The sequence below is a fragment of the Paroedura picta genome, chromosome 8 (assembly GCF_049243985.1).
Source record: "Paroedura picta isolate Pp20150507F chromosome 8, Ppicta_v3.0, whole genome shotgun sequence".
NCBI classification, from domain to species: Eukaryota; Metazoa; Chordata; class Lepidosauria; order Squamata; family Gekkonidae; genus Paroedura; species Paroedura picta.
In genome coordinates, this window is record NC_135376.1 from 75,833,245 (window position 1) to 75,846,780 (window position 13,536).

The 13,536-nt window shown below is 41.3% G+C and overlaps 1 long non-coding RNA gene across 1 annotated transcript in view; it reads right to left on the minus strand.

Annotated features, from left to right (window-relative positions):
- Positions 1-1,100: 1,100 nt before the first annotated feature.
- LOC143842672 (uncharacterized) overlaps positions 1,101-13,536 on the minus strand; it is a 206,769-nt gene continuing 194,333 nt past the window's right edge. Inside the window, exons 3-5 of the long non-coding RNA XR_013233272.1 lie at positions 7,138-7,192; positions 3,175-3,251; positions 1,101-2,468 (exon numbers count right to left, since the gene is read on the minus strand). This is a non-coding gene — a long non-coding RNA (uncharacterized LOC143842672). The remainder of the gene's footprint in view (positions 2,469-3,174; positions 3,252-7,137; positions 7,193-13,536) is intronic.

Genomic DNA, 13,536 nt, shown 5'->3' on the forward strand with positions numbered 1-13,536 from the left:
GAAGGGGCTGTGGAAGACCATTAGAGATCCCCAGCTGGGAGATGACCAGCAGGCAAGACCTCGGATTCTGAGAACAAGAAAGCAAGAGGAGCCCTAATTAAAGATTTGACCAATAGAGATGTTTTGATGGTCATTCAAATTCAGGCAGCAAGGGCAGTCTAATCAGAGTTAGAAAGTTAATTCTTCTCTGAAAAGCCAGCTCTATTTACAAAAAAGCTTTAGAATTAAGCTTTAGAATACCAGAAGAAAAGAATTTGTTTGACCATTTAGACCAGATGCCTAGTCCAAGATTTCCAGATCTATCACATAAAATGAAATAGCAAGATCCTCTCCATCCCATTGTCTCTTTAATCTGCTTATTATTATACTGTGATAGGAATCCTTTTATTGCCTTGTTTCCTGGTTTGGTATCTCAGTAAAAGCTGGAGCAATCTCTTATCTCAGCCCCTGAACAACATAGCACAAGCAGAAGGTACAGAAATTCAACCCTATTTCCAAAAATAGCATGTGTACAAAAGGGAGAAAGGTGCTGCCTTCCCCCGTTAGGGATCTAGGGCTCTGTGTACACACATGAAATGCACAAGATGTTTGGGGTTGCTTTGCTGTTTTTTAATACTTTGCAGATATTCAAGTGAAATGGCCTACTTGCTCTGCACTTGAAAGACCTCAACATGCTATAACTGAGAATTCAAGGAATTCATCAATATGTGCAGTTATCATGGGACTGAACACAAACTATATTCCGTGTTCTCATAAGCATCCTTTGCAAAGGATTATCTCCTCTTGAGACTTCTCTATTGCTTGCAAGCTGAGAATGCTTCTCTATGGAGATATAATATTATCATGTCATGAGACTTTTGGATCACTTGAAAACTGAAGATGCTTACTAAATGATCTTGGCTTGCTAGTGGATTATTGTGGGAATCAAGGGCCAATTGTGATGTGGAAGGGGAAAGCCGCACAGTTCTTAGCATCTCAGGCAGGGCAAGATAAGATGAAAGAAACCAAAATGATCAGACAAAAGGAAGTATCACACTCTTTCCAGTCCTTTATTCACCCTGTGTGTGTGCAGATCTCCTATCTAGTTGGCTTTCTGTCTCCACTATGCAGGATTCTGGCTGCTTTACTAAAGGCAAATACCTGTCCCTCAGCTTGAAGAGATTTATAGGCAAGTACTGGAGAAGCTCAAGGCGTATTTTGCAATGGTAATCAACAGGTCTCAAAGAAAGCTACTGGCCATTTGGACAATGGAGGAGAATATGTGGGACATGACATGACGGACTATTTGGCTGAAGAAGGAATGGAACATTAGCTCACTGTTCCATACACTCCAGAACAGAATGGCATAACAGAGATGTACAGATGCATGCTTTCAAAAGCATAGTTACCTGAAAAATACTAGGAAGAAATACAACACTGCTACCTACATACAAAACAATTACCCACCAAAATACCATAAAGATGCCATATGAACACACCACAAACCCAGAATGAAGCATTTGATGTTTAGGGCAAATGCCTATGCATACTTTATCCAGACAAAACACAGCAAGTGACCATGAGAATGGAGCAAGGCATATTTGTAGGATATGCTTTAGGATGTAAAAGAAACAGGGCCCTCAATCCAAGAGACTATAAAGAACTGCAACACAATGCACATTGATGAAAACCAAAACCTACAAAGACAGATAAGGTAAACATCAGAAAATCCACACTGATGGAAGAAAACAGTGTCCAGTGGCCAAAAGTAGTGCAACTAAGCACCTTGAACTTTCAGATAAAACATCAGCAGAACCCCAAGAACCAGAAGGGGATGCAGAAGCCGAAGTCAGAAAATTCACTTGAACAAATAAGGGAGTTCCACCAAAAAAGATTCCCCTAATTAACCAAATCAGAGGGGTTACACGGGAAAACATAGTAAAGATGCCCAACAAACAAACAGAAAGGTGGTCAAAGACTAGAGAAGAGGACATTGGAGCTCTAATTAAAGTCCAAACATGGAATTTCACAGGCCTGCCTCCAGGCAAGACAGAAGCAGGATGCAGAAGAAGAATCTCAGAAAAATTTACAGAAAATGAACCTCAGGGACAATGCAAACTGAGAAGGGGAGTTTGAATATGCAACACTGAGCAGCATATGAAGAAAATCCTTCAGGGGGCATTGGAGGAGAGGTGAATTTAACAGTTAGATTAGGAATTTATTAGGGTTTTTTTTCAAATATTCTCTTCTCATGTCCTGATTGGCTCAGTTGGAGACTTCCTGCTTCTTTGAGTACACTTCCTCCATGTTTGCCTTCAGATGAAGAACAACAGTTAATCAGTTAGACAGGGTGATCTTTCTCCTTTCTTCCTTATGAAGTTGTTTCTCTTCTGAATTAAACTATTTCTTCTTTAAGCAGGCAGTACTTGGTTCCTCCTTTGTATATTTTAACTCTGCCAACAGTTCTTTCTTTCTTTGTGGCCTTGAGTCTAAGGAGATAAGGTGAAGCATACATATTTTAAAGAAACAAATCCAAAGGGGCTAATTCAAAATGGAGCTTGAAAATTCACAACACAGTTCAGATTTTTGCTAGTATTAGTTTCAGTTCTGATTTTGAGTATTGCCTGCCATACTGATTAGGCCTCAACTAAATAATAAGATTCTTGTCAACTGTTGCCCCTAAGTTTGACTTGGCCCTTAGAGTTCCTAAGTCTCAAAGGCCTCAGGCCTTTTTCAAGCAAACACCATACCCATGTAACAATCTCAGATGAATTGTTTGCAAAAAATGCCATATATCTACTGGCATAGAATATCCATGAGAAGCCATAGAATGTGGTCCAGAATGCTTGCTTTCCTTCACCTGCTTCTGCTGGAATTGTGTTAAATACACTGCGGAAGAGCCTGCATTGAACTTTCTGTCACTCTCGTGAAGGAAGGCACAAAAGAAAGTGTCTTGCATGTTAATCATTTTTGAAGGCTTGTAATTGTTTTCTGATGAAAGCTGGCACTGGTGCAATAGTTCTCCAAAGACAATAAATGACTTTTTTCCCCTATTGTCTTCTGCACAGACTTGAAGCGCAAAGAAAAGAGCATTGCATTTCCCAGAAGAGCACTAAAGGTGAAATTTATACTTGCAGAGAGTCCTGTGTATCACATAAATGACACTTAAAGCACATATTAGAGGATAAATCCTACCTTCTCTTCGCCCCAAAGGCAGTAGGGAATCTCAGGCTCCAGAAGTAATGGGCTCTGGTTGCACCAGGAGGAAGAGTCTAGGGAGACATCGCAGAAGTTGTCTAAATTCTGTGAAACTAAGCTATAGATGGACCTTCTTGCATACAGAGGCTGAAGGAAAGCAAATGCTAAACTGAAAAGAACCCAAAAGTCATCAGGTCCAAATTCCTGCATTTATCCAAGACGTACTAGACGTAGAGAGCCAGTTTGGTGTAGTGGTTAGGAGTGTGGACTTCTAATCTGGCATGCCAGGTTCGATTCTGCGCTCCCCCACATGCAACCAGCTGGGTGACCTTGGGCTCGCCACGGCACTGATAAAACTGTTCTGACCGGGAAGTGATATCAGCGCTCTCTCAGCCTCACCCACCTCACAGGGTGTCTGTTGTAGGGAGAGGAATGGGAAGGCAACTGTAAGCAGCTTTGAGCCTCCTTCGGGTAGGGAAAAGCGGCATATAAGAACCAACTCTTCTTCTAAATAATTACTGCCAACAAGCATTTAACCACTCTATAGATCACAAAGATCATGCAAAGACAGGTATGATGGGTATGATAAAGGACCAAGATGGTAGGGCCCCCAAGAACCTAAAACCCTAAGGACCTAAAAGAAGCAGAAGAGATTTAAAAAGGTGGAAAAATTATACAGAAGAACTATACAAGAGCGAGCTTAACATCCCTGATAACCACGATGGGGTAGTCACTGACCTGGAATGACAGCATTCCAGTTGAACTATTCAAAATCTTAAAAGACGATGCAGTAAAAGTGCTACACTCAATATGCCAGCAAATTTGGAAAACTCAACAGTGGCCACAGGATTGGAAAAGGTGAATTTACATTCCAATCTCAAAGAAGGGCAATGCCAAAGAATGTTCAAACTACCGCACCATTGTACTCATTTCTCATGCTAGCAAGGTCAACATTATGTTTCATGCTCTGAACACATCTAGGATTGTAGCTTCATTGTGGCACTATTTTTATATATCTTGTTCAATTAGCATTATCAAGTTGTTCTCTGAATGTTCACAGGCTGAAGAAAGAGACAGCTCATGAACAATTTTTGTTTACAAAAGAAGCGTAATCAAGTGAGATTTTTATCGTTCTGAGTGCATGTATTCTAGCCTGCATATAAACAATATAATTCATATGGTTATCTAGAATAGAGTAATCACTGCAGGAAAAGCAAGAAGAGTGAGATTAAATTATACATGTGTGTGTGTGCACATATGTGTGTAGAACATTTTTTTAAAAAATTATGATCTGGGACAATGGTTAACAAATACATAGGAACACCACTGTCATATTTTGAAAGCCCCCATCAATCACATTTTCATCTCATCCATACTTAAAGGAGCTCAGGAAAGCATGGTTGGTTCTCTCCCTCCTTGTTTTATCTTTACAACAGTTCTACTAAGATGAGGCTAAGAGACAGCTGCTGGGCCAAATCGAGGATGGGCTGTGGCTCAGAGTTAAAGCCTCTGCTTTGCATGCAGAAGGTCCCAGACCTGTAATGGAGGCTCATCAAGCTCCAACCCAGTCGGGGGTGGCTACAGGAGGTGATTAGAGATGGGGATGAGCCAACTCGCAGGTCTCCACAAACCCACAAAATGGGGTAGTTTGTGGGTTGCAAACTGGCCCTGTATGGCCACACCCTTGATGACCTCACACAACCACATATGGGCCATACCCCTATGTGTGCATTCACTGGCTTTTTGGGGGGGCAGAGTTTTCCCCCTTCAGCACATGCATGTGAAGTATACGAAAAAATTTCATCAGGCATAGATGGGGCTTGAGAGGGTTGTCTTTTGGCTTCCGTGGCTACTCCAGTGATTCCCCATTTAGCTTGATTGGCAGCATCACAAACCAAGAGTGCTCCCTTTGGTTTCAATAAGAATGTGTTGCCCATGTGAGAGCTCATTGCATTCTTTTGTTCTTGGTGGGAGAGGGTGAAAGGTAGACATGCATAGCTATTTGAAGAGAGGGAAATGTGTAGCTGTTTGGAGGGAGAGAATTCTGGGGATAGGTGGGGGTTTAGAGAGAAGGAGCACCTTCAGCATTACCTGTGGGTCTTCAGCTGCTCATTTCTGGCTGGCATTCAACCCACCCACCCCAAGAGGCTGACTGACTGTCTTTGAAGATGAGGGGATTTTGTTTTTGTCTATGGCTCTGCCATGGAGCTAAGATTTGATCCATGGTATCCTCACAACTCCACATATTATTTTCTTTGCCTCAAATTTCAACATGAGAAGCATGGGTCCACTGCTTTGTGCTGTTGCCATGATGGAAAATCATGGTTTCAAAGCATGGATCCTAAGGAGTTTTCTATTGGTTCAGCCAAGACTCACAATCACTTATCTCAATACCACCAGAGGACAACATCAGAAATCATGAATCCACTGCTTTTTGGTATTACCACATCCAATATACTCTCCAGTTACCTTTGGAGGGCATCCATTGCACAGTCCTCTTTCCTTTCTATCTGCATGCTCATTGCCCCTTTTGATAATCTATAGTCTGACAGCGAGTCCAGTCATAGGCGTTAAGGGGTAATTTGGGAGGCTTTTGAGGGAGGATCGAGTTTGCCACTTTCCTCTCCCTTCCAGGTTCGTGAACACGGGGGGCCGGGGGAGGGGGTCCATGCAAGTTCAGGATTCCCAACCTGCGACCACCCACAAATCCAACCAACTTCCATTTTCCAGGTTCATGCCTAACTCTAGTGGTGACTCAGTTTTCTGGGGAGGAAGAAGGCTTCAATGAACCCAGGGAACTGCTCTCCCTTGCCTACACCTCTTCACTGCCAGAAAGGTAGAGATTTTGCCCTTCCGCTCAACTGCTTTGGGTTCTGTGGCCAATCAAGAAGGCTGGATTCCCAGTACAGGCCTCTTCCCCTATTTCCTGTCTTTTCCCACTGCCTCAAAATGGCACCACCTCAGCTTGTGGGGCCTCAGCCTTTAGGTTGCCAAGAGGTACAGCTCAGCCACATCTTCCTGCAGTGTAAGATGGGTGCAACTGGCTAGGGAATGTATACATCCTTTGGCTACTCTTTGCCCAGCAATTCCACTTCTGCTTTGAGCAAGCCCAGCACCCTGAAGACACCAAGGTATTTCCAGAAGTCAGCTGAAGCCCAGGACAGTTCAAGGGCCAGTTCCCTGACCCCAGTGAGGGCCCAAACAGAATTTGGTTTGTTTGGCATAAGAACAAATCTGGGGGAATGCCTATAGCAATGTGTATTCCTCATTCCGGCTACTAGTCCTGAAATAATTTCCTTTGTGAGGCATCTGAGAGATGGCTTTTTCTAAATTATGTGCCACTGTTAATCAGGACATCTCCCACCAGCTGTGAAATTAGCCCAACTAGCTGAAGCTGGGGTGGTCTGTTCCCTCCAGCTTTTGAAACCACAGGGAAGGGCATTGTTTTAGAGCAAAAACCTCAGCTCTCATTTCTGAAAGAAGAGCCATAATGCAATTAATGCAAATCATTTAAAACACGTTTCAAAGAGTATTAAGAGCATATGGTGATTAATATGTGCTAATTAAAGACAACCTAATTATTTCCACATGCAAATAGCGGTTTGTTTGAACATGCAAATGCAAAAATTGAAGCCCCATCTCCCACATGTACAAATAACAAGCACTCTAATTCCAAGCCCGTTCCTTGAGGTTAAAAGAAATTAAACTGTTGGAAATTAAAGAGATTTCTATTTAATCTTAATTTTACTTGCTGAAGCTATAAATTAGCAAAGAAATTGGCCACATTAACACTAACAAAAACATTTGGACACGTTTATTGTACAATTAGTAAACACCAGACCCATTCTTGCAGAAAACCAATAGGGAATTCTGCCTTAGGCCTACAACAACATTTCATAGAAAGTTAAATCCTGCGCATCCGCTTATGCCAGTTTCGTTTTGGAACAACTCCACACTTACCCAAATGTAGCATCAAGGGAGACTTCAGCAGTGAGGGACTTCAGCTGTAAAATGCCTATAAACAAAAATACGTTATTAATATAACACCATTGCCATTTCATTATAGTAAATGGAAAACCCCACCTATTTGTGGAGTTGTAATTAGGATAGCCAGGCTGAGGTGAGCTCGGCAACCACACGGGGTGGTTGAGGCATTATTGATATCACTATATCACCTCAGGATAAAACCTGGAAGTAACAATGGTTAGCTCAGGTATCCTTGGAAACCCTACAATAAAGTTTCCAGAGATTCCTAGAGCTATACATTGTCACTTCTGGGTTAACACCAGAAACTGGCAGAGGCTAGTGGCATTCTTTTTCCAGTGAGACCATCAGTGGGAGCCCTCCTACCATAGCCTGGAAATCCTATCTTCAATTCAAGATGTGTAGAATGCCAATAGAGCTGAGAGCTGGTCTGCACATTACACATTTACAGCTCTTTGAGAGCTGGTCTGCAACAGCTATTCTCAGCACTTTTTTGACCATGGCCCTTTTAGGAACTTTTCTCAGGTTCTAGGACCCTCTGCAATAGGCTAGCCACCTGTGCAATGAGCTAGGCTAAGAAAGGTCTAAGGTAAGAGTGAACTAATTATATAGCTTGTCTTATATATACGTGAGCCAGATTTCTAGAACGTTGGACCAAGAGAAGCATTTTTCTTGAATGCATTAATGATATCTCCTTTTCATATGCTCTGAGCTGCATTTATTTTTAAAAATCCCAATATAAATTGGCTGTCTATCATCAACAATGGCCCCTAACAGACATCTAGGGACTATACACTGCAACAAACGCAAATCTCAGATCTAGCTTCATATCTGTTCAGGCAAGACCATTACAAGATCTAACACCACCAGCCATATCACTGAGAACTGATTTACGTACACCTGCTACACAAGCTATGCTATTAGGTACCAACAATGCCCTTCTATGGGCTACGCAAAACAAACAGCAGCTCTGTCTCTATGATGTCAAATAAATAGACATGTATCTGCCATCCAAAATGGGAAAGTTCAGGAATTGTTGGGGAACATTCCAATCTCTTAGGACACCACGGCTGACCTCAAAGCCACACTTTAAAATACAAAGATAGACACTTTTTACAGAGGCTGCAGCATGAAATTGCTGAACCCATATTTATCATCAAATTCTGCTCATTTCTGATTTAATCAAGGCCAAGATATCACTCCCACAACAGAAAATAATTATCTCTCCTTTGGTGTTCAATTAGAACAGCAAAAAAAAATTGGTGCTGAGAATGGGTCCCTCAGTTCTTATTTTGTGCGTGTTTGAGTTCTGCAGAAAAATGAGATATACTGTAATCTCTTACGTTTTTATAGCTTCTTGGGCTTACCATTGGCAAACTCTCCCCCCCCCCCCCGGGTTCCCAAGTACGTCCACGTTTTTCAAATTGAGACTTGTGCTTTTTCGTGTCTGACAAAGCAGGCTCTAGTCCACAGGTGTTTATGCCACCAAGCAAATGTGCTACAAGAATTTTCATTATTTTCCTGTTAAGCAGGTCACTATTATTATCCCTATAGGATGGGTAAGGAGAGAGTTGAGGCTGAGAGATAACACCTTGCCTCAGGCCACCTACTAAGCTCATAGTGGAGGTGATAATTCAACTGGGGACCTACATCAATTGCTCACAGCTACCCCAGAAGAAGATGCTCTTTCAAGGAGCCACCAGTACCTTGATAGCAAAGATGATCCAATGTCTGCAAATAAAGCATTTGAAATCCATACTTACCTTGCTTGCCATGTGTTTACTAAATAGTACCCCATGTGATTGCCATATTACCTTATAATTCAAAACAAGCAGCATTAATAGTAGTTTTACCTCTGAGCAGCGGTGGTTCACTGCAACATGAGCCAGCCCAGGCCAGCCCAATCTCATCAGATTTTGAATGCTAAGCAGAGTTAGCCCAGGTTAGTACTTGGATGGGAGACCACCAAGCAAAACCACCTCTGTTCATCTCTTGCCTTGAAAACCCTACAGAGTCATCATTCAGCTGCAATTTGATAGTAAACTAGAAGCGGCAACTTTCAACATGGTAGCTGGTTGGCTAGTTAGCATGCACCATTAGCATGCACTCGATTACTGGTTTATTTGAAGTACACAAGTCCAAGGTCATAAGAGACACACGGTGTGTCATTTACAGTCAATAGCATGAAACACAGAGGTGCTTCCTTTTGCACATGCACTGCACATGCCCATTCATGCTCATAAATGACTAGATCAAACAACTATCCCTGATGGGGATCCACAAAAGCACACATCTAATATTTTTTTTAAAAATCCATAAAACTGCCTACTGAGTCATCAGTCTATAAAGGCCAGTATTGCCCACTCCAAGAGGCAGTAGCTCTCTAAGGTTTCAGGTAAAAGTCTTTCATGCCACCTGCTACCTGATCCTTTTAAATGCCTGTGGGATAGAACATGATATAAATCAGACCAATAATTAAAATGTGATTGGATAGCTTAGGATAGCCCATTCATATCGTAACTCAAAAGCTAAGCAGAGTCTATCTTGGTTGGTTGATCTCTCGCCTTGAAAACTGTACGAGGTCACCATAACTCAGCTGAGACATGACAGCACTTTCCGCCACCACAACACATATCACTCCATTTCAAATGAGAATGTCCAGTAACCACACATTCTGAAGGAACAGCAGACAATAAAAAGACAAAACCAAGACAACAGATTATTTAAAAAATGAACCAGCAAAGAAAACTAACACCTTTCAGTCCAGCTAGCCAGATTAGCTACGATTTTTACAAGCCAGGTCTCTGCAACATGCAATATGTCATAAAACTCTTGATAGAGCAGAGAACTCTGCAGGAGCAGCTCATGTTCCCTGAAATGTGATGCATGAAAAAAAACCTCTGTAACTAATTTAAGAACAAGTAAAGAGAGAAAGCATATAGTAAACTGCTTTACTGGTTTCCTTTACTGGTAAATGCAATATTTTTTTTCACAATTAAGCCACTGTACTGTAGTCGTTAGTGGGGATGGGCATAAATTAGAAAAATGTGGTTTGTGTTGGTTCGTGGTTCAAGGATGAACCACAAACTGTACCAAAAACCAAATAAAATGAGGAAGTTGGTTCATGAACAAAACTGGTTTGTGATTTGTGGCCCTATAAACTCTGCTGAAAGGAACTGTAGTCCTTGAAAGAAAGTTTGCAGAAAGCCAAAAAAATAGCTAAGTGGCTGGGAGCAGCCTGCTCCCCACCACCCAGTTGTCTGTTGGTTTTCTTGTGCAGTCCCTTTAAAGTTTGAAGGGACTACACAAGAAAATCTGGAAAACATCTGAGCAGTAGGAAACAGTAGGAAACTGCTCATAGACTCAGCTGTTTTTGCAGCTTTCACAGGAATGGAAACCACTTCTTACTGTTCTATCCACAACTGCATGCACTGCTTTAAAAGTTTGTTGTAGTTCATGATGGTAGACACATCACAAACTTCACAAACCATGAACAGGGCAAAATTCATGACAAATTTTGCTTTGTGGTCATCATGAAACTTACTGGGTGACCTTGGACCTCTTATTCTTTCTCAACCTAACCTAACCTCACTATGTTTTTGAGAGGATAAAATGGGGGTGGAAACTAGTGTTGCCAAGATCCAGATGATGCCTGAAGACCTCACATCATTACAATGTCTCCAGACCACAGAGATCAGTTCCACTGGATACCATGGTTGCTTTGGAGAGTGGTGCCTATGAAATCATAATTTACTGAGGTTCCTCCCCACATTTCACCCCCAAATCTCTAGAAATTTCCCAACTTGAAGGTGGCAAGGTTATATACACTTCCATGAGCTCCTTACCCTGCCCTAAGTTCCTTACACACCAGATAAATGCATAAATGAAACAAACATAACATTATTGATCACATTTTGGTTCTTCACAGTCCTGTTCCCAGTAAAAATTGTTATACGACACCTGCAAATACTTTGCAAGTATCTACTGGAAAATACCAAACATTTGTTATGAGAGGATCATATTGCTTCACCATTCTAGACAAATCCATTTATTCCCACTACAGGTGACACTTGTAACCATTAAAGAAATCCCAAATTAGGAATGATTTGCATTTTGCTTAGTTTGCATGCACTTTCTTGATTAGATCATTAACAATAAGGCATATTAATTAAACATGAGGGCAGTTAATCTATCTGACTAAACTGAGGATATTAAATTTACAAGTTCATCATAAGAAGTGCATTTGGGGAATAATCACTGCTGAACTTGCATTATCTTCTCTCTTACAGGTCAAAATACGTTACCATCAATGCTTGACACAGAAATTACAAGAAGCAAATAGGAAAATGTATTACGTGCTTGAACTGTCTGTGGAATAAATCAATTTGACTTAACATAATCACCCATTTCATTGTTATTTAACATTAATTAGGCACCAATTATACATCAGGCACTTTCAAGAACACAGAAATGACACAATCATTAGCCACAGTCTAATACAGAGCTGGTTCCAAGCTAATGTAGGACGCTGTAACTCTTGTCCAGTAAGTGAAAACAGCAAACAGGGACCAGCCTTTCTTTCAGTAAGAGCTCTGTGCAGTGATTCTGAGGGTCACATCCAAGAGAAGAGTTTATTTACATTTACCCAGAGTTTAGGATGTAGGGATAAGGAGTCTGCATGCTTTAACAAACACGAATCTTCATGACCCAACAAACCCAAAGAGAAGTGTTGGATCTCACAGATCAATTCTAATCAAAGTCAAAGGAAGGAATAACGCTTCCCCTTCTGACTGTCTGTGGAAAGCTATTTAGTGCAGAGGGTCTGGGCCAGCACCTGACATGGCATTACAATGAAAGGGAAATGTCACAGCATGTGCAAAAACTTGCCAGTCATTAAGTATAATGCACTTGGGTCCTCACGACCAAGGTTATGGCGGTACATATTCCCAGACTCAAACTAAAAGTGCATGGCAGTGGAACATTTACATTTTGAGGCTGCTCATAACAGAAACCTAGGATGTGGTATGTATATTAATGAAACTGTACTTAAGACTCTTTCAGGAATCCTCATGGACAAGCTCCTGGAATACCCTCCCGGCACTTAATAAGCATTTCAATTGGATTTCCACTCAATTAATAAAATACAACTCCAGCAACAACTGCCTCATTCTCTGTTAATATATCACAATCTCTATTTAACCCATATCTGTTGTGCATATTGTACATGCAAACTATACCAAATGCTGGATAACCAATTATTTTCTTAGTTCGCCCCCACTGAGCCACTTTATGCTAAAAATGCATTAAACTCCTTGATATATTTGCTTGGGAGTAAGTTTTGCTGCACTTTTCCTGTTTAAGCAGAACTTCCCTTTTTATTTAATGTCAAAGGACTGCTGCATTAAACCTCTAAAGAGATTTTGTTGAATTGTCAGTGCAGGCATGCTAAATATATTCAGGGGATCCAGCACCATAATCCAGACACTACAATGAATAGGCAAGAGAACAGAACAACACAAAAAGAGCCACAAGCACAACGGTCAGTTGCAACAGGAAATAGCTGACCCATAAAGCAGTGTCAGAGGGATTAAACTACATATGACATAGACATTCATGACTGTATCAGACCCCCTCAGATTATATAGTAGTGGCAGAAAATGCCGTCAGGTTACAGCCGATTTATGACAACCCAGACACTATAGTAATCACAAAAATTCAGGGCAAGAGAGACATTGAGAGGTGGTTTGCCACTGCCTGCCTCAGTGTAACTTATAGTTAGATTGATGGTGGGGTAGAAGTTGTTGAAAGTCTGGTGAAATCTTTCAAGGGCTTCTTTGCCATGAGTGCAGAGAAGGAAAACGAAAAAGTAGGGGTTCCAGTGGGTAAGAGTTCTGAAAACATTGTTCTAGATCGGCCATAAAAATGTTGGCATGCTGTGGGGTCATGGGGTTGCCCATGACTGTGCCATCAATCGGAAGGTATCATTAGCTGTGAGTGAGAACAAACATGCAGAGTTCAGGGGCAAGGTCTCCTGGGGTGGAAGAACGATTAAGCACAGCATTTTATTTATTCATTTAGAAAATGGGTAGGCTACCTCTCCAGAGAGTGCCCATGTTGGCTCACAGCAATAAAACATGATCAAATAAAAAGCATAAAATCATCGAAATTAACAAAACCATTACAAGCATAAGACAGCAACTTAAAAAGATCTTTATAAAGCCAACTAAAAGAAAATGTCCGTGTTCTTGAAGCTTGCCCTGTTGCCTACACTCTTACAAAGTTCAAGTTGTTAATTAAAAGTCACCATAAAAAGAAATGGTTTGACCTGACACTGAAAAAGAAAGAATGTAGGCCACAGGGCAAGCTTCAAGGACA